Here is a 5,142-nt window from a genome sequence, read left to right as displayed (position 1 = left end):
ATGTTTGGGCAAAGCAGATATGGTTATGATTTTGAGCTCCTTCTTGGAGAAACCTAACCAGTCTTTTCAATGGACCCATAAGTCAATATCTCTCTTTATTACAACATTGCATAATAATTCTGAGTGTTTTATTTAGATATATATTTGTGAGTGTGCATATATGTATGTGTATACATGTATATACAATCTTTTTAGTGGACTTTGAAAACACAGGTTTTACCAATGCTGTGCCAGCTACTGAATTTTACTTTTTGTTCTGATAAACAATTTAATTTGACATTTATTTATTGAATACTTACCAAATGTTAAGTACTATGTTTTTACAAAGATCAGTAAGGTATGATTATAGTCCTCAAGAAATTTATAATCTAGTATAGGTCTGACTAGAACACAGATAACTTTGTGTAGAATATATTCAAGATAAGACAGGTGCGGATAAAATTTTATAGGAATTCAAAGAAAAAAAGTGCATATGTGGTTGTTAGAGAGAGGGTTCATGGAAGGAGACACAATTACCATGAGCCTTGGTGGATGAGTGGGATTTTTATTCAGAACATTATAGGCAGAGGCAAAAAATATGTGAAAAGAAAAAAAAAAGGAAACTCAAAGGAGTGTGTTGATAATAAAATTTAAATTATTGAAACATGAAATATAAAAATTTTGCTACTAGATGATGGGAGAGACTCCATAAATTTGTGAAAAATGTTGCAGTGTGCACTGTTGATGGATATACCCATACCACAGAAGTCTTATTCCTTGATGTGTTGAAATATCAATATAGAGGAAACTGGATAATAAGACTAGAAGGTTGGGATTGTATTATGGAAAACCTTAAAGAACAAGCAGAGAAATTGTGTTTTATTTAGTAGTTATGGTAGGACTTTGAGCAGAAGAATTAAATTATTTTTTCTTCATAAAGGTCATTTTGAAAATAGTGTAAGGGATGTCTTGTAGGGAGAAAGAGACTTATTTGAAGCCTATTGGAATGGCCCAGGAAGAAATGAAGGCTTCATCTCAGCGTACTCATCTGGCTATAATGTGTTAGTGGCAGCTCTAATATCTCTTAGTTCAGTTGGAATGGGGTGGGCACAGGCAAGATATACTCTGGAGCCTTGGAACAGATAAGCAAAAAGAAGTGTTTTTTTTTCCCCTGACATAGCAAAAATGTGCAACAAGGAAATGGTGGTTTAGCTTCCCTAGGTGTGGCTCTCTTTGTCTCTATATGGAAATGCCTCTGGTTATAAGGCAAGATTTGTTCAAGGAGTTGATGAATCATGTGTTTTACAGAAATCCTTCTAGTCTGAGGGCCACAATTATCTGTGGTTGGGACTTTTTATGCCTTTAGGTGACCAGAAAGTTGCATGGTGGTGGTGGAATCAGGGCCAATTATATTCATGGAGATAGCCATGTCTACTTTTGGGAAAACTCATCCCTGCTGAAGGAAGGGGGAAGATGGGCTGTGCCAGGGAAACACTGGTAAATATATTAGTCCTATCATACAGTAGACAATTTTGTGTGGATGAGTTAATTTTTTTTTATCTTTATTACTAGAAAATGTGGTATTTGGGGTTTTTGGTTAATTAAAACATACAGAACTAATATTATGATGCATTAATTCATGTTTTTCCTAACTAGAAATATACAAGGATTATATCTTCCTGAAAGGATGAGTTGGAGATGGCTATACATGAACAAAATACTCTGAAAATTAGCTTTATAATAATTATGAAAATAATTTACATTTTTATAGCACTTTTTAGTGGTGAGAAGGAGATTTGAACTAGTGATTCTTTTTCTTTTTTTTTCTTTTTTTAAATCCTTACCTTCCATCTTGGAGTCAATACTGTGTATTGGCTCCAAGGCAGAAGAGTGGTAAGGGCTAGGCAACAGGGGTTAAGTGACTTGGCCAGGATCACACAGCTGGGAAGCGTCTGAGATCAGATTTGAACCTAGGACCTCCCGTGTCTAGGCCTGGCTCTCAATCCAGTGACTAAGCTACCTAGCTGCCCTCTGAATTAGTGATTCTTGTTATAAGGAATTGCCAAAAGAAAACTTTCTCAGGTATAGTTTGTCTATTTAGCTGTAATTTTCAGACTTAGAGATCTGACTGCAGTATTCAGTTGTTGAATGACTTTCTCATAGTCTCTTAGCCAGAAGTGAGACTTGATCTGATTTTAGGTCTTCCTGGCTAAGAGGCCAACCTTCTGCTTGCCATGTCTTGTTGCCTTTCCCTTTCTTTGTACTTTCTGATTTGTAAATTGCCTTGTATTCATTATCTCGTTTTATCCAGTCAGTATTGATAACTATTCAGTCTTATAGAAGTCCTAGAAAATCAGTAATTTAGAAACCTGTTTGAGCCAGCAATGTAAAACAAAACACAAGATGGTTTGCATTATCTCCAGTTTTATTTATGCTAGATGGTTTATAGCTTTATATTTCAGCTGATATTTTATCCTAATTTTAATTTAGCCTAGCTTGGATTCTTTAAATCCTCTCAACCAAAAAGCTAAGAAGTTCTTCAAAACAATTTTCCATCAACTTTTTTCATCTTTTTTTACTTGCTATTTTAAGGCAGCAGCGACCCATAACTTTTTTTTTTTTTTTAACTTTTGAGACGGAATCTTCCTATCTCATTTAGTCTGAAAATTCAGTGAATGGCAATTCAGGACCTGATATCACAGCTAGGAGGAATAGAAGATTTGACTCTCCATTTCTGACCTGGGCTATTGAACTCAAAGTTAATATCCTATTGTATTTAACCTGATGAAACACAGAACATATGGACTCATGATTTACCTGCCTCAGCTTTCCCAGTATAAAGGATTACAGCTGTATGCTATCATACCCGAGCTCTTGAAGTGATGGGTAGCATGATATAAATATTAATCACATGATATAAATATGAATAACAATTAAATTCAATATTAGTAATAATACATTTACATTTATAGAACTTTATTTACATTATCTCATTTGATTTTACAGTGATCCTTTGAAATATGTACTAATGCTATCTCATTTTTAGAGATTTCAAGATATTAAGTGGCTTCTCTAGGATCACATGTATTTAAGTGTTTAATAATAAGTATTTTAGAAAAGATTTGAATCCAAGATTTGTTGATTCCAAACTCAAAATAGCATTCTACCCCAAAAACAGAAGACTGACAGTTCTAATAATTTTTTAGTCAATAAGAGAACTGCAAAGGAAATATAGGCTTTTGTTGTTATTCTGTCATATCCAACTCATTGTGACATCATTTGGGGTTTTCTTGGCAAAGATACTGGAGCAAACCTCCTTTTCTCTCTCCAGCTCATTTTATGGATGAGGAAACTATGGCAAACAGAGTTACATGATTTGTCCAGGGTCATACAGCTAGGAAGTGTTTAAAGCTGGATTTGTACTCAAGGATTTCCAACTCCAGGCCCACTCTAGTTACTGCACCATTTAGCTTTAAAAATTGCCCATTTGTCCATTTGGATTTTCCAGCTTTCCAGAAGACATTCTTAGATTTCCTTCCCTCCATTCTATCTATTGAACAAACCTCTCTTTATAGTCATTATATGGCAGAATTAAGTTCCTTTATAAAGTTCTTGTCTAACACAGGGTAGATACCTATCCTCAAGAGGACCAAGATTTCCATATTCTTCAGCTATACCATTGATGGGTTTGTACCCCAAAGAGATCAAAGATAAACAGACTTGTACGAAAATATTTATAGCTGCACTTTTTGTAGTGGCAAAGAACTGGAAAAGGAGGGTATGTCCTACAATTGGGGAATGGCTGAACAAATTATGGTATATGCTTGTGATGGAATACTATTGTGCTAAAAGGAATAATAAACTGGAGAAGTTCCAAGTGAACTGGAAAGACCTCCAGGAACAGATGCAGAGTGATAGGAGCAGAGCCAAAAGAACATTGTACACAGAGACTGATATACTGTGGTAAAATTGAATGTAATGGACCTCTGTACCAGCAGCAATACAATGACCCAGGACAATTCAGAGGGATTTATGGTAAAGACGCTACCCACATTCAGAGGAAGGACTGCAGGAGAGGAAACACAGAAGAAAAACAACTGCTTGAACGCATGGGTTGAGGCAGATATGATTGAGGATGTGGACTCAAAACTACCACACCAATGCAACTACCAACAATTTGGAAATAGGTCTTGATCAAGGACACATGACAAAACTAGTGGAAATGTGTGTCGGCCATGGGTGGGGGGAATGCAGGGGGTGAAGGGGAAAGTAGGAGCATGAATCATGTAATCATGTTAAAAATGAATATTAATAAATGTTTAAGGGGGCAGCTGGGTAGCTCGGTGGAGTGAGAGCCAGGCCTAGAGACAGGAGGTCCTAGGTTCAAACCTGGCCTCAGCCACTTCCAGCTGTGTGACCCTGGGCAAGTCACTTGACCCCCATTGCCCACCCTTACCACTCTTCCACCTATGAGAAAATACACTGAAGAACAAGGGTTTAAAAAAAATTTTTACAATTTAAAAAAAAAGATTTCCATATTCTGTCTTGTTTGCTTGTTTTTTATATGAATTGCACTTGTGTTTTTGTTTCATTACATGTGTAACTTTGGACATTCCATAAAGCCTGCCTACATCTGAGTTTCCTCTTTCTATAAAATGTGCATGACTTAGCTCACATGTATATAGTGGAAAATAATACTTACTGCAGTTAAAGCAAATTAGGAATTTTTCTTTGGTTTTATTTATATGGCCTAAATGTCTTTATGGATAACAAGATTAAGAAGAGGCTGCCCTCAAATAAATAGCAGAGCACTGAAATACTCTAAATTGCCTTTTTTATTTTAAGGATGGCAGGATAATGGAAGAGTCCATGTTAGAAGTAAAATATAATTAAGAAAGATTTTTTTTGTTTTTTTTTTTAAACCCTTGTACTTTGGTGTATTGTCTTATAGGTGGAAGATTGGTAAGGGTGGGCAATGGGGGTCAAATGACTTGCCCAAAGTCACACAGCTGGGAAGTGGCTGAGACCGGGTTTGAACCTAGGACCTCCTGTCTCTAGGCCTGGCTCTCACTCCACTGAGCTACCCAGCTGCCCCCTTAAGAAAGATTTTTAAAATTGTTATCAAGAATTTCTTTTTCAGTGCAGTTAGAAAAAAATCAAGAA

The sequence above is a fragment of the Gracilinanus agilis genome, chromosome 1 (genome assembly GCF_016433145.1).
Source record: "Gracilinanus agilis isolate LMUSP501 chromosome 1, AgileGrace, whole genome shotgun sequence".
Lineage (NCBI taxonomy): Eukaryota > Metazoa > Chordata > Mammalia > Didelphimorphia > Didelphidae > Gracilinanus > Gracilinanus agilis.
Note: the sequence above shows the minus strand (reverse complement) of the source record.